The following is a 27,857-nucleotide window of genomic DNA, read 5'->3' as shown; positions in this document are numbered from 1 at the left end:
CATAGGCATGACTAATTAAATCATTGGCCATTGGTGATTAAGTCAATCTCCAGTCCTTCTTCCCTCCCTGGAGCTTTGGGGATGGCGCTGAAAGTTACAACCTTCTAATGACTCCATTGGTTCCCTTAGCAACCATCCCCCATCATGAGACTATCCAGGAGTCCCCAGAAACCAGTTCTCTCATTAGCATACAAAAGGCATCACTTCTGAGACTCCAAGGGCTTTAGGAGCTGTGTGCCAGGAAAGGGAGGTAGAGGGCAGAGACCAAATATATATTTCTTATTATGTCACAGACGTCATTATCATACTGGTACATATGAAGAGCAAGTAACATACATAATGCAGATAAAAATGGTTTTGATTTACATAAAATTATCATTAAATTAGCATGAACCTGATAAAATATAAATTCTTTATGAGAGGGACTTTCAAATACTGACCATAAAAGCTCACTTTGGAAAATGTTTCAATTTTTCTATAAGATTGGGATTATTTATCACAATTGCCTCTTTAATATAAAGTGGGCACCTGAAAGTCCAAAGTAGCCTCTCTGGGCTTTTTGTGATTGTGGCACCAAAATGCCTTTAGGCCAGAATTCGAGTAGCACAACAGACAAATAGCATATGACCAGGTCAAGACATCTGTTCTGGTCTCATAATGCCACCCTTGATTAGTGGTTTCCCTTTCACTCTCTTTTCATAATTGTTTATTTCCTCCTCTGCCACCCAGGTCTGGACCTGGCCACAGCCCACCTGTTCACATTATATAAAATCAACCACTGCACCTCCACTCCCAGGTTATTACACTTCTCCAGAGAGCCCTCCAAAGGCTTGGTATTTTCTCATCACCTATGTATGATGCACCTTCCTTCACCTGGAAACTCCTCACCACACTCCCACTCCCACACTCTCAGTCCCACACTCCCCTGCAGCATATCTAGCTGTCACTGACTGTCTTTCAGGGCCAAGTTCAAATCCCATCTCTTCCTTGGAACTTTGAAAGACCTCGCACTCTTTTTAAGAGTGATGAGCTACTGTTACGGAATGTTATGGAAAAAGTCGCTAAGGAAAATGCAGACACTTGGAGAAATGGAGAAGTCAGATGATTTATTATGCTAGGAGTCCCAGGCGAACTCACATTCCAACAGCGTGGGCCCGGAATGCAGGGAGAACTGGGGTTATATACCTTTCTTGAGCAAGCAAGCAAGCTTTTCTATTGGCTCTGTCTGTATCCAGGCAGAGTCACCCAAATTGGGGTCTTTATCAGGTGGTTAAAGGTGGGTAAGGGGCTTCAGCAGGTGGGCAAAACTGGGTCATGGAGAGGGGGGATATGGTTAAAGGGCTTTCTGCAACTTGAACTAGAGAGTAACCCAGTCTCACTCACACAGGAGGGCTGACAGGATGGCAAACCGCAATGTCACAGAGCTCAGAAATGCATTTAGCTGTTAACCCTCTACATAACCTTTAGATATTCCTTACAAGTAAGCATATTTTAGCTGTAAAACTAAAACAAGGATTAATTTAAGTGGAGGACAAGGAATTTGTCTACATTACTACCTCTGGCTGCTAGGTGCACATAACCTACCTAGTTTCATAATACAATGCTAAAAAGGGTATTTCATCCTCATGCTATATTATGAAAACTTTGTTTAAAATTTTATATGGGCCCTTATCACTTTTAGTCTTGTCTGTAAGAACAGGACCTAGCACAATTCCTTGAATATAGCAGGAGATTGATATATGTGTGTTGAAAAGTAGAACTAAATGTATAATTCAGATTATCCTTGAAAAGATACTATTCTCTTCAATAAATTCTGTTGACACAGGCCAAATAGCCACAAATAAGCAAAGATGTCTAAATTCACTTCCTGAAAAGTCATGCAGTACTTGAGATCAGACAAGTAGAGCTGCACCATGCTTTTTGCTTAATTAAGAAAGATGGTGACAAATTGAATAACATTCTCATTCACAAATTCTTTAAACTCAACTGAAGTACCTGTAAAACTTTTGTAAAAATAATACTGTCCGGCAATCCATTTTCTGCAGATAACTGTATCAGAGCAAAAGTTGTTGCTGTAGAGAAAGAGTTTGTTGAATGACGCTTGTTGAATGGTTATCCAGATATAGTGATAACCATTTCCAGTGAAAAAAATCCCATTTCCACAGAGAAAGAAGAGCATTATTTGTGAACAGATAGGGTCTACTGGTCTTTGTGAATAGCTTGAAGACTTTCAGCCACTCCATATATTATGCATACTTTACTACATATAGTAAGATTAGTACAGAAAGGAAATCATATCATATACAGTACACCCATAAACCATTTACTTGGAAACATGGCTATACAATATGTCTGCTGGTCTAGAACTTTTATCAGACTACGCACAACAGTACTTCAAAAAGTTCACTGAAAGACTTGTATTCTCTTATATCCTATTTTTCCACAATGCTTCTGAAGTACCTTTGTGTTAATCAGAATAATGTCAGCCGGTATTCTCAAAGTTTTTGGTCTCGCAACCCCCTTAAACTCACAAAAATTATTGAGGACCCCAATGAAGTTTTTAAATGGATCATATCTATTGATATTTATCATTTTAAAAAATAAAACTGGACATTTAAAAAGTATTACTTTATTAATTAATTTAAAAATTGACACAAAATTACAGGTATATAGGAAAAATAAGTTCTATTGGTGTACAGTCAAGCCAGGAATCTATAATTAAAAATAATTTACTGAACGTTATCAAACGACTAGAAGAAAGGAGATCAAATGTTCATATCACAAAGAAATGATTAAGTTTTGCAATGATGATGATGCAAATTACCCTGATTAGATCATCATACATTGTATACATGTATTAAAATATAACTGTTTCTCATAAATATGTACAATCAATATGTTTCAATAAAAAATTTAATATATATATATAACTGTAAAAAATGACAGCGGGGATCTTCTTTTTTTAATTAATCAAATACTGAAAGTACAATTAAATAAATAAATAAACATATAAAAATAATAACCCATTACATGTTAGCATAATATATTTTTATGAAAAATAACTATATTTTCCAAAACAAAACAAATTAGTTAAAGACTGACAATGTTTTCATTTTTGCAAATCTCTTTAATATCTGGCCTAATAAAAGACAGGTGGAATGTCTTACTTGCTTCTGTATTCAATCTCTTTCAATATGTCATTTTAGTTGAAGTATATGAAGAAAATTTGGCCTCACATATATATGTAATTAGAAAAGTGAAGAGTATTTTAATAGCCTTTAAAATAATTGTTTATATTGTTCTCGAACACCATACCAAAAATCAGCAAGGGGTGGTCTCTTAAAAGTTGGTTTGAATGTGGGATCTGAAAATATATCAGTGAAATTTTCATACTCATTTACACTAAAATCTACCGATCTATCTTACATCTTGAATGAATCTTTTATCCATGCATGATTTTGTAGTCATTTGGAAAATATTAGTTCACAAGTTAATCAGATCTTTATTATACAATATCAAAAACATCAAATTTGTTCATATCACCGCCAATCTCTTCAGAAAAGTCTAAGTATTGGAGAGCTATTAAATTCAAGGTGAGGGATCCAAGTTTTCCAAAATTCTAATTTTCACTTGAAATTTCATATTTTACAATTGATAACAAATATGTTCAGTTGTTTTCCTTAAGGTAACAGCTCACTTTAACTTCAGAAAAAAAATTCTGCCTAATATCCAAGTATGAATAAGCATAAATGCCAACTGGGTTCTCTTTCAGCTAAAATAATCTCCAATGAAAAATGTGGCTAATTCAGCTCACAACTCAAATAATTGCACAAGCAGTTTTCCCTGAAAAAACCATTTGTTTTTTCGTATACAGAAAAAAAATGCTTTATGCATACTTCCCATTTCTTCACACACAATATTAAAAATATATATACTCAAGAGTCAAGATCTCTTGACTTAATTAATACTTTTACTCTTTCATCTCTTTCATCAGGGATATTCTCAAGTGAAACTGGCAAAAAAAAAAAATTTCTTTGCTGTGAGTGCATGGTATGAAGAAATCAGTGACTAATAGTACAATCTGGTGTCATTGGCTTGATTCAGGCTAATCCACCAGCAGTTTCATCTACCACTGCCCTAGCACCATCAGTGTAACTGTCAACACTGGATAGACTATGAGATTCAAAAATGTTATTCTACATGTGAATATTTCAGCACCCTTCTGTTTGTTGACCAAAATTTGCATAAAGGAAGATCTACCTCGCTGATTTGCTCGTACCAGACAAATGCCAGATAAATACATGGAAAACAGGAAGTCCAGCTACATGTGTAGATTCCTTCATTTGTAAGGCATAACTACACTTTTGAAGACTTGATGTTAATTCAGCCCTAATGTTTGCAGCTAAATATTCATCAGTTAGTTACCATATTATTGAAAAGTGGCAGCGCAAGTATTATTTTTACTGACTTTTCATCAAGCAGGTATTGGACAAAATAAAATGCACAAAATTGTGTGTACTTCTCCAGCCAATGAAACACAATAAACTATCCTATAACGCGCTTAAGAGGCCTTTCCATTTATGGTTTAGAAGTCTGTAGCTAGCAATTTTCAACTTAAATAGTTTATCGTGTCCATATTAAAATATGCATTTTTCCTTTTTTTTAATTTGATTTTTATTGTATATAACATGATGTTCTGATAAACATATACTTAGTTAAATGATTACTACAGTCAAGCCAATTAACATATCCATTATCTCACATAGATACGTGTGTGTGTGCTAAGAGCACCTAAAATCTGCTCTCAGCAAATTTTCAGTACACAATACAATATCGTTAACTATAGTCCTCATGCTATATATTAAATCGCTAGACTTTCTCAATGTATATAATTGCAACTTCTTTAAAAAAATTCTGAAAAATTGATCTCAAAAACATGCCCCAACTTAGCAGACTCCATAATACTATTCAAAAATGTTTTTCATAAGACAAAATAAACTATTGCCACATATAAAGCTGAGGGAAAAAAAAAAAAAAAACTTTCATCATATCTTTTGTCTTATTAGTTTCTCACAGTTTTTTTGGAGTAGATTTTTCTCCTCCATAAAATAGATGCCTCTCTAACATGTCAGTTTAATCTTTTTTTTAGCATCTTTAGACGTAGACATTACACTGAGAGTTGAGCATGCAATTTTAATCTCTCTTTTTAAGACAAAATATATTTTAAATATAAAAAATATGAATGTGTTTTATTTTTTTAGAAAAAAAAGAAAGAAAAACATGTTTACATTATAAAGTCATAACAGTTTTAGACAAAACTTTAAAAATCAGATTTTTTTTAAAAAGCATTCTTAAATACATTGCAAAAGAAGACACCAATATATACTCATTTCTACTTGTACTTCCCTATAAGCCCCAAAGAAATTAAAGGATTAAAAAATAATTCAATGCATAATTCTGAGATTACAGAGATTAGAGCAGGTGTAACTCAAAAATAGATAGTAATAACAGAAGCAGTATCAAGAACAAATGGTATTTATCTCTGAAATGCATATCACGTCCTAAATGTACTACCTTACAGTGTTCTAGAAAACACAGGAATATAAAAGCACACATTCCAATAGTCATCAGAGCAATGATGTTATCACAGGTCATGTAGCCTCTCCTCTGGAAAATTCTATACACTTCTAAGAAAATTAGAGTGGAAAGGAAAAATGATATTTTTGAATTTTGATAAAAATAGTTTTTACTTTGACGACTTTCCTTAAGGTTCTCAGGGACCCCACACTAATGTTCTTTGGATTACACTTTGGATCTTCTGGCATGGTGGTACTTAACAAAATGAAATTTACTTCTCACTAATAGTTCAAAATAAATCAAGTTGTCCTCTTCTATCTTAAGATCATCCTTTCTTGAAAATATGACCTTCTAGATTTCTGCAGCAGGAGGAGAAAGAGCATTGGTCATGTGGAAAGTTAAAGCACCAGTCCTAGAATAGGCTTATGTCAATTCCGTACACATCCCATTGGCCAGACCTAGTCATATAGTCCTAACATATCTGGAAGGGAGTCTCAAGTATATAAAAGTCCTCATGCATTTCTGGTGAACACTAAAAATCTATGCAATAGGACACTCAACCATAAACTCCATATGCACCAACTTTTCACAAGAAACTACCCAATAACCCACACTACATTTTTTAGGACCTTAAATTCTGGGACTATAATTCATTCATTATTCTACCAAGGGGCCTTGGCATATAGTTCAACTTGGGATACAGATTGCTAAATTAAACATAACACAATGCATGACTAACAAAATCTCTGCATCAAGAATACCATAGTCTAAGAAAGAAAAACTGAAAGTTCTCATTTTGTACTTCCGTTTGATCACTACGATAATAATGGCTAGTATTCATCAGGGAACAAAACAATGTAAAACCTCCTGAACTGTTTATGTAAAGTTACCATGATCATCATGTTATCAAATATGTAACACTTCCTGAAATCCTTAATAGTTGACTATTATTTAGGCGCATGTACTAGCATCATTAAAGATTAGCATTTAATTCAATTCTTGAAAGGTCAAGTTTTGCAAAAAAGAAAAAAACAATTCCCACAGCCTTGATTGGTTGCCACTTAGGATAAAAATATTGCTTCAGTTTCTAATTTACAGGACACTTGTACTACACAGAGTTGTACCCCATCATTAACGTTTAGTACTGCTCTCTGCTGAAAATAGAATCTTATGTTCCTAACTCTGTGAGGTCACAAAATATGTAATTATAAGAAATCCCCAAATTCTGCTTTATCTTAAATGTCAATGATTAATGTTTAGTTGGAAATATTGAATGTGCATGCCCTGCCAAGTTCATTAGACCATAGTCCTTCTCCAGAATATTTCCAACATGAATAGGGAGTTAGTTCCTAGTGGATAATGGGAACTACAAAATGTGAAAATTGAGATCTGGCATGATATTATTTTCTCCACTATGTGGAAGAAGTCAATATAAAGTATAGAACAATAAGTTTTAACTAATATATCTGTCTTCTAAGCACAGTTTTCCATAAAACCTCATTGAAACCTATTCACTAGAGCAAATTGAACAATTATGATAACTTTAAATTTAAAAAAAAAGCCACATGAACAAATTTCAAAAGCTTATAGGAGGTAAATCAGAATAAGGTAATCTCATTTGATATTTTTTGTATTTTCTTAATTCTTAAAAAATTCTTTAAAGCTTAAATTTTAATGCATCTATTTTTTTCTCAAAATCCTTTGGAGAAGGAAAGTGTAGTTTCAGTTATTTGAGAGTTTAAAACATAAAAGAATTTGAGGAGAAACATTTAACTGCCCATTTGTCACTTTTTGTTCAAAATGTTACCTGGTTATAAATCTCTTGAAAGTGTCTCTGCCAAATTCTCAGTAAAGTACTATGGAAAGCATAGAAAGAAGGAAAACTAAAAATAAACAATCTTAAGAAATAGAGTGCAATTCCTAAGAACTACAAGGTCAGCACACTTGAGTGAAGAAACCCAATTAGTGGCCTATACACGCTTCTCCTGTGAAATAGGGCAGCTCAGACGTCTTGATGGCAGAGGTGGCAGCTTCTGGATTGCGTTTTGTTAAACACTACTTCTGGACGATTACTTCTTATTCCAAGATGTATGAGGAAAAAAAATGGAGGAACCATTGAACCAAAGAAAGGAAACAACACTAAAGATTCAAAGGAATATAATGCTACTGGAAATTATCTACTACAGTATCAAAAGAAATTTTTATGAAAAAATTGGCAACTTTCATGGATGACAAATAAATAAGGGAAAAATTCATTTCTTTCTCTTCTATATATAGTTTGTATGTATATATCTACCCATTATAGTCTGTGTATATATATCTACACGCAATATTTTGTACATATACACTTTTTTGTACATATTTACTTTTTATATTTATATTTGTATATGTATATACACACAATTGTATGTATATAGGCACAAATAAATTTGAAATTTTGTAAAAATAGATTTATTTTACAATAATAATAAACTATAAAATTATAAATTACTTACAAATAAGCAAAACAAGAAATGTGCAAGGCTTATGTGAGGTTAACTAAAAAACTCTATGAAAGAAAACAGAAAGTACCTTGAAGAATTAGAGATGTGTAGTGTACCATGCTACTGAATGGCAAGATTTAATATTGTACATGTGTCCAATCCCTTTCAAATTATTTTTTTATTTTACTTCTCAAAATACATTGTACTTGATTTTCATGCCCTTTTACCCATTCCTCTCCACCCCCCAACCCCCACCCCCCAGTATCATATCTGTACACTTGACTTAAATAGTTCAAGGAACTTTTGTGGTTGTTCTGTCTTCTGCCCCCCACCCTTTATTTGTTTGTGTGTTCATTTATTTATTAATTTTTAGCTCTCACAAATAAGTGAGAACATGCGGTATTTCTTTTTCTGTGCCTGACTCATTTCACTTAATATAATTTTCTCTAAGTCCATCTATGTTGTTGCGAATGGTAGTATTTCATTCTTTTTTATAGCAGAGTAGCATTCCATTGTGTAGATGTGCCACAGTTTCCTTATCCACTCATCAGATGATGGACATTTGGGCAGGTTCTAGCTCTTGGCTATTGTACATAGACCTGCAATAAACATTGGGTCAGCATGATGATTTCCATTCCTCTGGGTATATTCCCAGCAGTGGAATTGCTAGGTCATATGGTAGATCTATCTGTAATTGTTTGAGGAAACTCCATATCATTTTCCATAAAGGCTGCAACATTTCACAGCCCCACCAACAGTGGATGAGAGTTCCTTTTTCTCTTCAACCTCTCCAGCACTTATCATTCTCAGTCTTTTGGATGTTAGCTATCCTAACTGGAGTGAGATGGTATCTCAGTGTGGTTTTGATTTGCATTTCCCAGATGCTGAGTGATATTGAGCACTTTTGCATGTGTCTGTTGGCCATTCATATGTCTTCCTTTGAGAAATTCCTGTTCAGCTCCTTTGCCCATTTTTTAATTGGGTTATTTGTTTCTTTGTTGTAAAGTTGTTTGAGTTCCTTGTATATTCTGGATATTAATCCTTTGTCAGGTGTATATTTTGCAAATATTTTCTTCCACTCTGTTGCTTGCTTTTTTACTCTTTTGATTGTTTCTTTTGCTGTGCAGAAGCATTTTGGTTTGATATAATCCAATGTGTTTATTTCACCTTTAGTTGCCTGTGCTTTTGGGGTCCTATTCATGAATTCTGTACTGACTCCTGCTTCCTGGAGTGTTTCCTCTACATTTTCTTTGAGGAGTTTTATTGTTTCAGGATATATATTTAATTCTTTAATCCATTTTGAGTAGATTTTGGTATATGGTGAAAGATACGGGTCTAGTTTCATTCTCTTACATATGAATATCCAGTTTTCCCAGCACGAATTTTTGAAAAGGCAGTCTCTTCCCCAGTATGTAGCTTTGCTGCCTTTGTCAAAGATCAGATGGCTGTAGATGTGTGGATTGATTTCTGGGTTCTCTATTCTATTCCATTGGTTTGTGTGTCTATTTTATGCCAGCACCATGCTGTTTTGGTTATTATAGCTTTGTAATATAGTTTAAAGTCAGCTAGTGTTATGCCTCCAACTTTAATTAATTAATTAATTAATTTATTTATTTATTTTTGCTCAGGATTGTTTTGCCTATGTGCAGTCTTTTGTTGTTCCATAAAAATGTCTGGATAGCTTTTTCCATCTCAGAGAAAAATGCCATTGGAATTTTGATGGAGTTTGCATTGAATCTGTAGATCACTTTGGGTAATATGGACATTTTCACAATGTTAATTCTTCCAATCCAAGAGCATGGGATAGCTTTCCATCTTCTTGTGTCCTCTTTAATTTCTCTCAACAGTGGTTTGTAGTTCTCTTCATAGACATTTTTCACATCCTTGGTCAGCTTTATTCTTGAGTATTTTGTTGTTGTTGTTGTTACTATTGTAAATGGGCTAGCTTTCTTGATTTCTTTTTCTGCATGTTCACTGGTGGAGTATAGAAATGCTACTGATTTTTGTTTGTTGACTTTGTAACCTACAATTTGCTGAAATCATTTATCAACTGGGGGTTTTCTTTATAGAAGATTTAGGCTGTTCAATATATAGGATCATATCATCTGCAAAAAGGGACAGCTTGAATTCATCCTTTCCAATCTGGATGCCCTTTATTTCCTTCTCTTCTCTGATTGCTCTGGCTAGTACTTCCAACACTATGTTGAATATGAGTGGTGAGAGTAGGCATCCTTGTCTAGTTCATCTCAGGATGGTATTGGCAGTGGGTTTATCGTATATGGATTTAATTATGTTCAGATACTTTCCATCTATGCCTAACTTGTAGAGAGTATCATGAAAGGATGTTAAATTTTGTCAAATGCTTTTTCAGCATCAATAGCAATGATCATGTGGTTTTTGTCTTTGCTTTTATTAATGTGGTGTATCACATTAATTGATTTGCTTATGGTGAACCAAACTTGCATTCCTGGGATGAATCCCACTTGATCATGATGTATAATTTTCTGTATGTGTTGATGTATTCTGTTAGCTAGTATTTTATTGAGGGTTTTTGCATCTATATTCATCAAGGATATTGGCCTGTAGTTTTCTATTTTTGATGCATCTTTGTCTGGTTTTGGTATCAGTGTGATATTTGCCTCATAGAATGAGTTTGGGAGAATGACCTCTGTTTCAATCTTTTGGGACAGTTTATAGAGAATTGGTATCAGTTCCTCTTCAAAGATTTGGTAGAACTCTGCAGTGAACCCATCCAGTCCTGGGCTTTTCTTTGTTGGGAGCTTTCTGATAACAGCTTCAATCTCTTTTATTGTTATCGGTCTGTTCAGTTATTCTATATCTTCTTGGCTCAGTTTTGTTAATTTGTATGCATCCATTTCCTCCAGATTTTCAAATTTGTTGGCATATAGATGTTTATAGTAGTCTCTAATGATTCCTTGTATTTCTGAGGTGTCAGTTGTAATATCACCTTTTTCATTCCTAATGTTTGTTATTTGGGTCTTCTCTCTTCTTTCCTTAGTCTTGCTAAAGGTTTGTCGATTTTATTAATCTTTTCAAAGAACCAACTTTTTGTTTCATTGACCTTTTGTATTGTTTTTTGGGTTTTTATTTCATTTAATTCTGCTGTAATCTTAATTATTTCTTTCCATCTACTAACTTTGGGTTTGGATTGTTCTTGTTTTTCTAGATCTTCAAGGTGAAGTGTTAGGTTATTTATCTGCCATCTTTCCATTCTTCTGAAGTAGGCATTTAATGCAATAAATTTCTCCCTTAATACTGCTTTTGCAGTATCCTACAGGTTTTGGTATGATGTGTCATTATTTTCATTAGTTTCAAGACATTTTTTTAATTTCCTGTTTAATTTCTTCTTGGACCCACATGTCATTCAGTAGAATGTTGTTTAATTTCCATGAATTTGTATAGTTTTCAGAGTTTCATTTATTATTGACTTCTAATTTTAATGCATTGTGATCAGAAAAAATACATGGAATAATTCCATTTTTTAAAAAATTTGTTAAGACTTGTTTTGTGACCTAACATGTGGTCTATCCTGGAAAATGTTCCATGTGCTGATGAGAAGAATGAATATTCTGAGGCTGTTGGGTGGATTGTTCTGTAGGTATCTGCCAAATCCCATTGGTCTAAGGTATTGTTTAGATCTTGTGTTGATTTTTTGCCTAGATCATCTGTCCATTGATGAGGGTGGCGTGTTCAGGTCCCCTGCTATTATGGTGTTAGTGTCTATTTCTTTTTTTAGATCTAATAGTGTTTGCTTTGTAAATCTGGCTGCTCTGACATTAGGTGTATATATATTTATGATTTTCATGTCTTCTTAATGGATACATTAATTTGTAAGTTTAAAGGAGTGGATACTTTTGAGGTTTATTTGGCAGAATAAATGGCCAACAGTTGCATATAATTTTTAAAGCAAAGTAATAGGGGTTGGGAAATTCAACTAGATATTAAAATTTATTTTTAATGGACAATATTTAAACAATGTGATACTAATGCAAGTTGAAGAGACATATCAGCAGTACTGAACATAATATATATTTTTGCCTTTCAAGTTGATAAATATTTTCAAAAGGATATGTTTAATGCTGGTAAGTATGGGGTATGATGGCTGTGCTGTCTCATTCACTGTACAAGTAGTGGAAATTAATATAATCTTTCTGGAGTTCAAATACACATACAATCAGACCCAGAAATTCCAGTCCTAGGACACATAATAATAATAATCAAAATGTCTAACAAAATAACTCATTAAATAAAATATGGTTCATTAATAAAATATATAGACTTCTTATTAAATACTAATTGAATAAGTAAATTAGTAATAACTCTAGAAAATTATATTGTAGAAAAATATTTAATGAAATGAAAAAATGATGATGAAATAATAAAAAGTAAAATGATAGTATATTAAAATAGAATATTACTTATACTAGCATTGTTTATATTCACAAGAAAAAAAATATCTGTAATAATACAAAAAAGTTGCACACAGTGCATTCTCTGTGGTGGTTAATATTTTCCACTTCTCTATATTTTCTATATTGTAAAAAGTTTATACAATTAACATGCATTATTGTTATATAAGTAACAAACAATAAGCATTATTATTTTAAAATAATTGTTCATTCTCTCTCATCAAGGATGCTTTCTTTGGGCTCTGTTCCATTACATTGTTCTAGATATCTATAATACATATATCTAGAATAATGCAATGGAATATATGTATATACACAAATGTCCCACTTAAAACATATATATATATGTTTTAATTGGCTGTTTATCGTTATTTATTTTTGGTTATGACTAGGGTGAGCTCAATTCATAATTAGTCTATTTTATGTCTCTTTTCCTAGTGTGATTATCAATAACTCCCTGTTTCATTCTCAAAAGTTTCCCAGCTTGCACAATGAAGTATATGAGGGTACTTCAAAAAGTTCCTGGAAAAATGGAATTGAAAGATAATATGAATACTTACATGAACTTTTTGAAGTCCCTCGTGTGGTTAATCATTTCATTTATAACAGCACCATCATCAACACTTGACATTTGGGATTCAGCATCAGTATCATTTGTTAACAATGATATTTCTCCAACATGGTTCACTGTTAGACGAACAATTAGAGAGCATTCATAGATATTGCATTAGCATTCAAACCAAGATTTATCTGCTGTAAAATATATGATGCACCACTTCTGCAAACAATTGTAAACCTATTTTTAAAAGGCTAACAGGGGTACAAACTCCAATTGAAGACTGTGATAATGTTCAAGAGGAGAGCAAGGACAAGAGAGACATTTTAGATGTTCCCAGCTATAGTGAAGGATAACTGAATCCAGGATAAAGTAAGTTCTAACTTATATAAAAGTAAATCCAATATCATGAATATAAATGTTTCCCTAAGGCCTCGCAGGCTATGTTAACCTACCTTATTGCCCCCTAAGGTGAATAGAAGTGATAAAGTAAAAATCTCTTTGCAAGGTAGCAATTGTACCCATTCCAGGGTGGTAATCACAAAGAAATCTATTTTTCAATTTTATCCCATTATTTTTTTTTTATCTTTTCACCTTCATACTAACCTCAATGCACTGCTGCCCCTGTTATATCTTAAACGCAGCAAACTATTATTTTAGCTGATTTCGACCTTCATTGACACTTCAAAAGCTATATGTGTCACTGCTATCCTTGGGAGGTTTACTAATGGAAAAGATGATTAGGAAGAATAAAAGCATAATCATTAAATTACTCTTTTTCCCAAACCTCTTTGTTCAGTATCCCTTTGCCACACAACATTGGTTACCCTGCTGCTAATTTATAAACAACAAAAAGAAGGCTCTTCTATAAAACTAAATTACAAGACATCTTTCAAAATCAGTACCTGTGATGACTCAGACCATCAGGTTAATATAACAAATTTTTCCTAAGGGTTTCATACAATCAAGGGTTATTATTTTCTCCCATCATTTTCATTTACCTGGCTAGAAACAACTCAAAATGTTCAGGGTCGGCGGCTAGTACAGTGCATTGAGTGAATAACTATAATGTAATTATGAGAGCACCCCAGAGTATCCTATTATTTAGCAAACAAAAGTAGAACATGCAGCACTCCACATAATTACTGGTCCCTCTTCACTAAAGTGCCTTAGTTTGAGTCTCATTGCTTCCTGTCAGTTCGGAATTATGGTCTGTGAAATTGAAAGCCAGTTACTGAATTTCAATGTGCTGGCCACCTGTTGCTCCTAGCTTAGAATTGGTTGCCCTAGGAAGAAGGAAAGTGGGTTTTGTAACTCTTCTGTGTTTCTTTTTGAAATCTATTCATAAAACTCTGGGAGAAAAATACATATCAGTACAGAAATTTTTTTCCAAACGTTCACATCATTTTCACAAATGATTTTTGTGTATTATTTTAATTAACTTAAACATACACATATTTTTTAAAAGAATACAACACCAGCTTGCCATACTCTGGTTGCTCCTCATTACCTTCCAAATTGAGCACAAACCTCGCAGCCTGTTATTTAAGGGACTTTAACATAAAAGTTCAACTACGTATTTCCAGTTTATCACCACTATGTACTCAAACCCTACACTTCATCCAAATAAAACTTTACCTGGAAGATTTCTGATTTCTGTAATTATAGAATAAGACCCTACCAGATGAAGTCCCCTGCAGAAATAATTATAAAACCTAGACCTAATATAGAAAGCAACTACCTAGAGGTACTGGACTGTCAACAGAAGCTGACAGACTCTGGTAGTATATGCTCAGAAGAGGAGAGGTGGGTAGCTACATGAAGTAAGTTTCTGCTTTTTTGGATTTTATTCTGGGATTAAATACCAATGATTGTGTAGTACATAAAGTGGTGTAGGCACCAGAGAAATAATCATATGCTTTCTGGCCCCAAAAATTATAAAATTAAAGACATGGAAATTATGGCTGTTGAATAAAATGGGGAAATCTAAGAAAGAAAAGATCCAGAGAGAGGATACACAAATTGTTTGTACCCACATCTCTTACTGACCCCTAAACCATGCATGCATGGAATAAAATCAAAGTTTTATAGTCAAAGCCAACAAAATTAAAATGAAACCAGAATTGCTACTCAAGAAAGAATTTGAGGTTCAATCAAGCTAAGATAATTGAATGATAAAACAAAAGAAGAAACACTCACTATAAAAAATTAATAGGATCAAAAACTTCAAACTTTAACATTTATAATGTTCAAGATATAATCAAGAATTATCTGGACTACAAAACAAAACAAGAAACCAAGAAACCAACAAAGTACAACACATTCTCAAGTGAAAAGAAAATCAACCAAATGAGACTTATCACAAGATGTCCCCAACATTGGTATCAGTAGACAAGTATTTTAAAATAAGTCGTTATAACAATTCAAAATGAGGTAAAACAAAATATGTTTGTTATAAACAGAAAGTTAGTATACTCAGTATAAATGCAGAAATTACAGAAAAGGACCAAATGGAAACTCTAGAACTGTAAAAATCTATCTATTCAGATAGATAGATATCTGAAATTTCAAAAATTCACTAGATGGACTTGACAGTTAAAATGGAAAATACAGAGAAGAGTATGTGACTGCAAAATAAATTAATGTACTGGTCCCGTTTGAATAAAAAAATAAAATATCAAAAAATAAACCAATAGAGCCTCAGTCAACTGATGGATAATATCAAATGTTCTGCCATATTCTCTGCTGATTACTACTCTTCTTTTGAGAAGCAGCCCCCTTGCCTGCTGCTGGGCCTTAGTAGAGACTGGACACTTAACTATAAGCTGCGAAGTTACCATACAACCTGAGCTGCCCATCATAAAGTAGGAGTTATCTGATCCACCAAGCCATAAAGTTGAGCTTGCACAGAAGCCTCCAGCATCAAATAGAAGTTGTATATACATGATCGGGCTGAAGCAGGACCTGAGGCACAAGTAAGTTTTGTGAAAGAGCAGCCAAAGTGCCCATGGTCCCAATTCTTGCTACACTGTCTTTTCCTTCCCAGCCTGCACCTGTGGCCTCATGGAGAGTTTCCTATGATCAGTCAACAAAGAGCAGACTTGGGCGTGATTTACAGATAGTTTTGCAAAATATTCCAGCAACACCCAAAAGTAGACAGCTGCAGTGCTACAGTCCCTTTCTGGGACATACCTAAAAGACAGCAATGAAGGGAAATCTTTCCAGTGGGCAGAATTTTGAGCAGTGCGCTAGTTGCCTACTTTGCTTGAAAATTGCTGGTTAGGTATCAATCTATGGGCTGCGGCCAATAGCTTGGCTGGAAGGTCAGAGGTTTTAAAGGAACGCAATTGGAAAATTGGTGACAAGGAAGAGGTATGTGGATAGACTTCGCTTAACAGGCAAAAACATGAAGATATTTGTGTCTATGTGAATGCTCACTAAAGGGTGACCTTAGCAAAGAAGGTTTTTAATAACTAAGTAGATAGAATGACCAGTACTATAGATACCAGTTAGCCTTTTTCCCTAGCCACTCATCATCGCTCAATGGGCTCGTAAACAAAGTGGCCATGGTAGCAGGAATGGAGGTTATTCACGGGCTTGGCAACATAGATATCCACTCACCAAGACATATAGCCACTGCTGAGTGCCCAATCTGCCAGCAGCAGAGACCAATATTGAGCCCTCAATATGATACCATCCCCTGGGGTGATTAGCCAGCTACCTGGTGGCAAGTTGATTATACTGGACCTCTCCCATCATGGAAAGGGCAGTGTTTTTTTCTTACTGGAAAAGACACTCTGGATATGGATTTGACTTCCCCACATGAAATGCTTCTTCCAAAACTACTATTCGTTGACTTACACAATGCATTATCCATTGTCATATTATTCCACACAGCATTGCTTCTGATTAAGATATTCATTTCACAGCAAAAAAAAAAAAAAAAAAGAAAAGAAAAGAAAAGAAAGTGCAACAGTGGGCCCATGCTCATGGAATTCACTTGTTTTACCACATTCCCCACCTCTTTGAAGCATTTTGTTTGACAAGATAGCGAAATGGTCTTTTGAAAACTTAGTTACAATGCCAGCTAGGTGCAATACCTTTCAGGCTTGGGGCAAGGTTCTCCAAAAGTCTGTATATGATCTAAATCAGCATCCAATATATAGTGCAAGGATTCATGGATCGAGGAATCAGGGGTAGAAATGGAAGTGGCACACTCACTATTGCCCCTATTGACCCACCAGCAAAATTTTTGCTTCCTGTTCCTGTGTCTTTATGATCTACTGGCTTAGAGGTCTTAGTTCCAGAGGGAGGAATGCTTGCACCAGAAGAATCAAAAATGGTTCCATTGAATTAGTAGCTAAGATTGCCACCCAGCCACTTTGGGCTCCTCATGACTATGAGTCAACAGGCAAAGAAGAGAGATACGGTGTTGCTTGGGATGATTGATCCGGACTACTAAGGGTAAATTGAACTACTCCTCCACAGTAGGGGTAAGAAAGAGTATGTCTAGAATACAAGAGATCCCTTAGGGTGTCTCTTAGTATTACCATGACTTGCAATTAAGTTCAATTGAAAACTACAACAATGTAATCCAGGCAGGACTATGAATGGCCCAGACCCTTCAGGGATGAATGTTTGGGTCACTCTGCCAGGTAAAGAACCATTAGGTGATTGTTGCAGGCAAAGGGAAATACAGAACAAGTAATGAAAGAAGGTAGTTATAAATACCAGCTACAGATGTGACCAATTACAGAAATCAGGACCATAATTGTTATGAGTATTTCTTCCTTATTTTATTATAAGTGCATTTGTGTGTGTTGTGTGTGTGTGTGTGTGTAGCAAATATCTTTGTTTTCTTTCCTCTATTATTTCCTTATAATGCCACATAAGATTTAGTGGCTTTATGTCATAATGTTTAACCATTGTTAAATTTACATCATAGTATTTAAGTTATGGGATATATAGGAATAAAGTAAACATCACTCAAGTACCTTCCTTTGTCTTCTAGAGAAAGTGTTATTGCATTTTTGGTTGTATGCAGAATAGTTACATTATGTTAGGTGAAATTATGACCTTTTTATTGTCTTCCTTTGGAAATGGTTATAGTTTTAAAAGATGCATATGCGTGCCAAGTAGGCAAGGGGAGGACTTGTGATGGTTAATTTTAGTATGCCAATTTGACTGGGACATGGGGTGCTCAGATATTGGTCAAACATTATTTTGAAGGTGTTTCATAGGGTGATTTTGAATGAGATTAACATTTGAATCAGTAGACTGAGTATAGTATCCCTCCCTAATGTGGGCCCTCATCTACTCACTTAAAGGCCTGAGTAGAACAAAAAGGATGACCCTCCTGTAAGAAAAAATTTCTATTGCCTGACTGCATAAGCTGAAACATTGAAAATATGACTTTTCTTGGGTCTCAAGACTGCTTGCTTTAAGACTGGAACTTCAGTCATCAGCTCCTCTGTTTCTCAGGCCTTTGGACTTAGACTGGAACTAAACTAGTGTGTCTCCTGGTTTTCAGTCCCTCAGATTTAGACTGGAACTAAAACAGTTCTTTCTTGGGTCTCCAACTTGTCAACTGCAAATCTTAGGACTTAATCTGTATAATTATGTGAACCTATTTCTTATAATAAATATCTTTGTTCTCTCATCCTGTTTGCTCTGTTTCTCTGGAAAACCCTGATGAATACAAAAGGGATACTCAGTAAAATTAACAGCTGACATCTCATCAAAAACCATGGAAATTAAAAGGCATTAGTATGACATATAAAGTGCTGAAAGAAAAACTGTCATTGAAAGATTCTATTTTAAGCGAAATTATTATTTGAAAATGAAGAAGAAATTAATACATCCTTAAATAAACAAAAGCTGAAGGAGTTCATTACTAGTAGAACTGTCCTACATAAAAGGCTAAAGGGAGTTTTTTAGGTTGAAATTAAAGGTAGTGTCCTTTAATTAGACAGTAACTCAAAGCCATATGAAGAAATAAAGAACACAGGTAAAGGTAATTATATAGGTAAATGTAAATGCCAGTATTATTGTATTTTTGGTTTGCAACTCTTCTATTCATTTCCTATGTCTTACAAGACAAATGTGTAAAGTAATAAGTATAAATCTTGTTAATGAGTGCATAATGTATAAAGATGTAATCTGTGACAATAACAATGCAAAGGATGAGGAATGAGAATGGATAAAAGCAGGATTTTTGTATAATATTGATGCTAAGTTGGTATAAATTCAAACTAGGTTGTTATGTTTAATATGTTCACTAAAATTCCCAAGATAACCACTGAGAAAATAAATAAATGTATACAGAACAGGAAATGAGAAGAGGATTTAAATGGTACACTAAAAAAACAATCAAACACAAAAGAAGGCAGTAATAGAGGAATTGAGGAACAAAAAAGATATAAGATATACAGAAAACAAATAGCAAAATGGCAGAAGTATGTCCTTCCTTACCAGTAATTACTTTAAATATAAACACAATAATTTTCCAACTAAATGACAGAGATTGGGAGAATGGGTAAAAAGGAGGTATATATGTATGTTGTCTATAAAATACTTACTTTAGATCTAAAGATTCAAATAAGTTAAAAGTAAAAGAAATGAAAAAGATATTTCATGCATATGGCAATCAAAAGAGAGATGGGATGGCTAGACTAATATCAGACAAAATGTGATTTAAGTCCAAAATTATTACAAGAGACAAAGAAGGGCATTACATATTGATAAAAGGGTCAATCCAACAAGAAAATACAATAATTATAAATACATTCACATGTAACAACAAGCTCCAAAATATATGAGGAAAAAAAATGACAGAATTGAAGGGAGAAATAAACAGCTCTACAATAGTATGTGGAAACTTCAATACTCCACATTCAATAATGGATAGAACAACTAGACAGAATATCAGTAAGGAGATACAGGGCTTGAACACCACTATAAACCAATAGACATAGTGGAAATATATAGAACATTCCACCCAACAACAGAATATACATTTTTCTCAAGTGCCTGCAGAACATTCTCCAGGGTAGACTATGTGTTGGGCCACAAAAGAAGTCTCAATAAATCTTAAAAGACTGAAATCACACAAACCATCTTCTTAATAACAGAAGGAAAACTGGAAAATTCAGAAATATATGGAAATCAAACAACCTGCTCTTAAATAACCAATAGGTCAAAGAAATAGGTCACAAGAGAAATTAGAAAAGATTTGACACAAATGAAAGTGAAAACACAGCACAACAAAATTTATGGGATGCAGCAAAAGCTGTGCTCAGAGGTAAATTTACAGGTGTAAATGCACACATTCAAAAAGATGAAAGATATCAAATCAATAACCTAACTTTACTCAAGTGATTAGGAAAAGAAGACAAACCCAAAAATTTCAGAAGGAAGGAAATAAAGGTTAGAGCAGAAACTAATGGAAGAAAAAATAGAAACATAATAGAGAGAATCAATAAAACCAAAAGTTTGTTCATGGGAAAGATTTATGAAATTGATAAACCATTATCAAGAATAAGAGATGAAGAGAAGACTCAAAATCCTAGAAACACACAACCTATCAGAATCAACTCCAGAAGGAATAGAAGATGTGAATATATCTACAACATATATAAATATTGAATCAGTAATTAAACAACATGTTTTAAAAAGCCAGATGGCTTTATTGTTGAATTTTCTACAAAATTTTAAAGGGTTAATATCAATCTTTCTCAAATTCTTCTGAAAAATAAGAGAGAACACTTCCTAACTCATTCTCTGAAGCCACCATTATGCTCATACCAAAGCCAGACAAAGTCAACGCAATAGAAGAAAACTACAGGCTCATGTCCCTTATGAATATAGACAGAAATTTCCTCAACAAAATACTAGCAAACCAAAACATGCAACATACTGAAAGGATTATGCAACACGATCAATTGGGATTTATCCTAGGAATGAAAGTGAGGTTCAAAATGTGAAAATCAGTTAATGTAATAAAACACACTAAATGAACGAATGAAAAAAAATCACACTGTCATGTCAGCTGATGCAGGGAAAGCATTTGAGAAAATCTAGCACCTTTTCATAATAATAATAATAATAAAACGCTTAGCCAATTAGAACTAAAAGGTAACTTTCTCAACATGGTAAGGGGTATTTGCGGAAAGCTCACATCTAATATACTCAGTAGTGAAAGACTGAAAGTGTTTTCCCTAAGATCAGGCACAAGTCAAGGATGCTCACTTTTGCCACTGCTAGTCAACATTGTATTGATATTTCTAGCCAGAGCAATTAGGCAAGAAGCAGAACTAAAGGCAATCAAATTGAAAAAGATGAAGACAAGAAAATGATTTCTCTTCACAGATGACTTGATCTTATATTGAGACAATCCTTTAAAATTCACAAAAAGCTACTAGAGCAAATAAATGACTGCAAGAAAACCGCAGGGTACAAAATCAATACTCAAAAATCAGTTGCAGGGAATGGGGAGTGACTGCTTAATGAGTATAGGGTTTTCTTTTAGCGTGCCAAATATGTTCTGGAACCAGATAGTGGTAATGATTGCGTAACATTGTGATATACTAAATATCACTGAATTTTACATTTTAAAATGATTAAAACAATAAATTTTATGTTATGTTCATGTTACCAGAGTAAAACAAAAGCCAACCCTTCTGATCCCTACTCATGGATTTAAATATCAACTTGGGGACTTTAACTAGCTGTTTTACCTGGGGCAAGTTATTAGCCACTCTTAAGTCTCATTGTCCACAACTACAAAAATGAAGATAATAATACCAACCATGTAGGAATGTTCAAATGATTCAAGATGGTATATATGGGAACAGTATTGACCTGATCATTAACAGATGTTTAGTAAGTGACAATGCTGGCAGGATGGTAGCAATGCTGATGATGCTAATAACATTGTACATCATCATAAAAATGCTCTTTACTGGCAACTCCAAAAGCCTAAACTTTGGCCTGATCAACTAAAACAAAAATTAACTAGGTGGCATAATACCTTTCTTGATTTCCTGAGCAGAAAGTTATATTTTTTTCAGTTTAAGATGAGGGAAAGTTAGGATTCTGTGTATTCCTGAAAGACTACTACTTTAAAGTACAATTATTCATTCATTATAAGGTATGTTATGGCCATCTGCTTTTTAATTGAGAGAAATGTACTTCATAAACAGAAGTCAGTAAATAAATTGGATATATGCCTTATAGGACTTTTACAAATTACAATGTTCAAGCCATGCAAAATTACAAAAGCAGACTTCATGATCCATTATGTCACGATCATTATAGGTGAGTTTATTCACCATTAACTCTGCAGCTTTTTTTTTTTTCCCGTATACAAAGGCTTCAAATGAACATTGAGAAAATGTTCTTAAGTCTTTAAGTTTCCGGAAAGCATCACTGAAATATTTGAATACCAACAATATGCTAGGCACTACAATGTGCTAAGTACTGAAGATATGTCACTGATCAAAAATAGACATGGTATATGCAATCTACTAAGAAAGACAGACATTAATTAAGTTGAACCCAAACATGTATTATTACAGCATTGATGAGGGCTGTGAAGAAGCAGTACTAGTGCTAGGGAGGATGTGAACTAATCAGAGAGGTCTAAAAGGCTCTCTTGGTAAAATGATTACCAAGGTCAGTACTCAAAGAGTAGGAAACAATTTGTTACTAATGGTTAAGCTGAAACATTAGATTATACAGGCAATCCTATGCCTCTCAGAATAGTAGAGTAGTATTAAAGCTATGAATAAGAACCAAACAGAATTTTAAGATATGAAAAATAAAATATATGTAATAAAAATACACTGGATGGAATTATTAATGGATGAAAACTACAAAAACACACATCAGCAAACTAGAAGGCATAGCAATAAAAATTATCCAAACTAAAGCACAGAGAAGAAAAAAGACTGAAAAAATGAACAGTCATAATGAGTTTGGGACAATATAAAATCTTACAGTACATACATCTTTGGAGTTCAAGAAAAGAAAAAGAGATAAGAATATACACAATAAAAATTTGAAGTGGGTGAATAAACTTGGTTACATAATTTTTACTCTCTGCTTCTTACTGAAAAAGTTGTGGATTTGAAGTAATAAAACTGGTTTGCTTGTGCAGACTGATTTGAAATGAGTTCTCAAAGAGCAGCTTTGAACTGAATGTTGGAAATACCATTAGAAAGTCGGTAGTTTCTCAAGGGACCTACTTTGAAGTGGATAACATGCATTTAGCTATATGAAATCTTGTTTATTTGTATAATTATCAGTAATACTTCTTACCTGTGAGGAATGGAGGGCATGGTCAAAGAGGGAGCATTCAGGGAATTAGCATTTATGGAGTACCTATACTTTTACATAAATTATCTCATTAACCATCATAATGCCCCCATAAGTTAAGTCATGCCATTTTTATATTACAAATGGGAAGACAAGATCAAAGATTTACCCAAATCACTTATAGTAACTAGCAGTGTTGAGATTCAAATCCATGTCTGTCTGGTTGGAAATATAAAACTAATGAGAAATTTACTGACCTAAGATTATGTCAACATCAAGTCTATGTAACCAAAGATATCAGTATCTGAGTATTTTTTCTTTTCTTTTCTTTTATTAATACTATTCTTTCATATTCTAGGATGTTGTTGTGGAGAGTTGCGAGGGAGGGGGAGAGGGAAAAGGGGAAGGAAATGTGATGGAAGGAGGAAAGAGGAACAGCAGGATTGAGGCCTGTGGCACCTCCCTCATTCCCACAGGGGAGACCAGGGACTTCTAGCAGTGGTTTGGTCATTGCTGGGCTGGGTGCAGATGTCAAGGGGGTGTGGCAAAAGCCCTTGCCCACCACCACCCCAGCTTGGGAACCTGGGGCCATTCTTGCTGCAGCATCGTGGTCATTACTGGGCTGGTTGCATGTGTCAGGGGGGCATGGCCAAGGCCCGAGGCCCCCCACCACCCTAGCTTGGTGGTCGTCACTCTGCTGGTTGTGCGTGTCAGGGATGCATGGCCAAGGCCCTCAGCTTCCCACCACCCTGGCTCAGGAGAGCCTGGGGTGCTCCTGTAGCAGCTCAGTGTTCATCACTGGGCTGGCTGTGGGTGTCAGGGATGCATGGCCAAGGCCCAAGGCCCCCACTGTTGGACTGGTTGTGGGTGTCGGGGGGCATTGATGAGGCCCCTGGGCCTCCCCCCTTTCTGGCTTAGTAGCCCAGGGGACTACTGGTCCTTCTAGGTGTTATAGGCGTTTTTTGATGAAATGAGACCTTTACTAGTTAATATCAAACTTTTTCTCTGGTTGTGGGTACTTTGTTTTTTCTTTCAGTTTGGTATTAGATTATTTGCTGTTTCCACCACTTAAACTCTGCACTGGAATTAATTTGTTGTCCTTTGCTTGCTTTAAAATGGGGGAACTTCCTGTGGGGACCAGTACTTGAGCTCTGTGGTTGAGCTAAATTGCTCCTTTGCTGCTGATTCCCTAGGGAAGGCTTTTTGTGCAGCTCAGGTTTTAATGTTGACTTTTAGGTTCTTCCTGATCTAGTGAAATCTGGTGCACCTGAGTTTTGTAGAAACTCTGGTCTGGGCCTGAGTCTTTTCATCAAACTGCCCCCCATGCAATTCTGCATTCCTGACCAGTCTCCTCTGAGTGGTCCTATGCTGATTGGGGAGCAGATCAGCTGTCTTTGCCGTGCCCCACTGTTCCCCTGGTGGGCCCATCTCCCCCACCACCCATGCTGCAAACACTTCCCATGGATCAGGCCATGCTCCAGTCCCTTGCGATGACTCACTGGCCTCTGAGTGGCTCCTTTTTTCAGTTGTCCTGGCTCCTCACTCCTATGTGGGTCCACGGGAACCTTACTAGTGGTCTTACTGGCCTGGGGGCCACCAAGGCCCTCTTCTTCTCCGCAGTCTCCAAGCAACTTCATCCGAAGGGCACAGCTGCACCTTTTGCCAGCCCCTGCTTCATGCACTCAGCAGCTCCAGCGTGGAAGCAGTGAGGGTTCGAAACTGTCAGAGCAGTTTTTTCTTTCTCTCATCGTGGCTTCTCCCACCTTCATGCACTCTATAGGTCTCTCCTCCTCTTCCCCTGAGCTCTAGTGGCCCCAGCTTGGTTCTTGTTGCTTTTTTATAGTTGTAAATTGGTTGATTTGTGGGAGAGAGTGATGCTGGGGACCGTGTATTCCACCATCTTGATCAGAAGTCCTGAGCATTTTTTCTTGCAACTCTTCACTTTGAGGGTTTATCTTCAGGTAATACCAATTCAAATATAGTAAATCTGAAATTAACACTTCATCAATCATTTCCAACAAAAGGAAAGAGCCTAAGGATACTAAGGATACATTCTCTGCAGTACTACATCCAGAATCTCTTTTATGTAGACTTTTTTTCTTAAACAACAACTCTCCTTTGAGCCTCTGTGCTGAGGATGGAACAAAAGAAAAGGCTTTCATAAAACTTGATGGAAAAAAGCAGACAGAAAAACGGGCACAAATTATTTTTAATATGTGTCATGATAAAGGAGATCTTTTCTCTTGATTTCCAGCAAAACAATATAAGCAGCCTATTAGACATGATTCCAGCATGCGTTATAAATCAATCTGTCTTTCCAATTATTCTTTCATTTGAGAAAATGAAGATGACAATATTATTCACTGCCATTTCAAATTTTAAATCAATAGTTAAAATTAGCAACCTATTTCTTTATCCACTACTCATTATTATTTCTTCATGTAACCTAATTTTTTCTAACAACATCTTTGCTCAAGGTCATTGAATTTCATGATTATGTATTCAGAATTGATGTTGCTGTCCTAAACACTGTTTTTTTACAAATTAATTCAAATTTAGTCTATATTTACAATCAAATTCACCTTCAGACTCCAATTTGTTTCAAAAATTATTCAGTCAACAAGATATTTTTATTATAATCCACCAACAGTAATATGGGTATGAATTGACTAATTAAAATAACAATTTGGAAGCTACTGTAGGAAACTGAACTTGATGGCAGAAGGCACTTGAGCTGCCACTGCAATCTTTCTTGCATTTCCACACAGAAGAGAAGACTCTTAAATAATTGCTGTTTATAGCATTAACTCCATAACAAGATACAGAACTGGCCTGAGGATGGCAGCAGGCCAGAGACTTGGCTATGATTTTAGGATACCTCCAATACCATCCATTAACACTTCCATTAACCAATTACTTAGTCCTGAAATTCTGCTATTAGAGAATTTCTCCTTTAGTTTAAGGCTTTGGAGCTTATTAAAATACTAATCCTGAAAGAAGTCATGCTTTAAACTTAATCATCCTAATGGTGTTCATCATAACCTATCCTGAGAACATGACCAGATAGAGAAAGAGAAGTGGAAAAAATGAGTACACTGAGATCCAAGCAAAGGGAACAAGGTGCAAAAAGTAAATGGAAGGCTAGAGATGCCAGATAAGCTGAATTTTCACTTTGCAAAAAAACCCAAAACCCTTCTGGAAAATAGGCTAAGGATTCATAAATAGCAACATGTTTAAAATAGGTCAGATTCAAAAGTCCCAAAGGAAAGATTGACAGTTCAAAGACAAATAAGGCAAATAGCGCTCAGTAATTTCAGGAAAGTACATTAAGAAACCTTCAATCCTTGAACATTAACTGGGCATTCAATAGTCCAGATTCCTTGCTAGGTGCTGCACATACCAATTGCTAGTTATCTCTCAGCACTTCTCTTCTCCTTCCTTAGTCAGAGAATTCCAATTGCAAGCTACATCCATCACCACCCAGATTTAAAACTACATTTCCCAGCCTGCCTAGCAGCTGGTGTGATTGAACACACAGTGAGATGCAAAGGAACACAGTGTATAAAATATCCTTGATATTTGTTTGAAGGGAGTTGATCAAATCAATTGGCTGCAACAATATAGAGATGCTTCTATAGCATTTTGGGTCATAAGGTAATCTCTAAGATGAAAACTGTGATTGAGTAAAAACATAGAAGGATATTAAGAGAATAAATCCTTACATGTTAAGATACACACACACACACACACACACACCACACACATACCCCTTCTTAAAAGAAGAATCAGCTCATCAAATCATAGGATTAATTTCATTTTGTGCCAAGCACACTGCTATGGGTTTGTCTTGAGGATGAGGGAGAGAGGGAGGCCATCCTCACAGTGAGCACCACAATATATCAAATACTGTGGCAGGCACTTCATTTTTAAAATGTTACCTCTAAAAAGCAAAAGGGAAAGAAACCAATTAGGAAGCTACTGAATAGTTCCTGCCTAAAGCAACAAAATGAAACAATAAAGAAACAAAAAATGACAAGAGTGTAAACTATGGCAGTGGTAGTGAAGGACTGATTTCACTTCCATCTAACTTGGTGACTGGTTGGATGTGAAGAGATGAAAAAAGAGGAAGAATGAATGCGAAGAGCTGGCAACATTAGCCCTATATGAACTAAAATAATTAGTGTGTGTTATGTAGGAGTTAGTGAATTCATAATGGAACAGATTGGGCTTCAGTTACCTGTGTGATATCCATTTGGAGATAACGGAAGGTTAGGAAAGAGATTTTAAATTATGATAGAGACTTTGAAAGTATTAACACATAAGTAAAACCAGAAAAGTAGCTTAGATAATTTGTGGAAAAAAATGGCAAATAAGATAAGGACTGTAGCTCAGGCCTAGGAAACAACATTTTAAAAAGCAAGCAGGAGAGAAGATTCAGTGAAAAAAAAATAAGAACATACAATGATGTAAAAGGAACACGGGAAGAGTGTAAAATCA

The sequence above is a fragment of the Cynocephalus volans genome, chromosome X (assembly GCF_027409185.1).
Source record: "Cynocephalus volans isolate mCynVol1 chromosome X, mCynVol1.pri, whole genome shotgun sequence".
NCBI lineage: Eukaryota > Metazoa > Chordata > Mammalia > Dermoptera > Cynocephalidae > Cynocephalus > Cynocephalus volans.
This window is presented reverse-complemented; position numbering follows the sequence as displayed.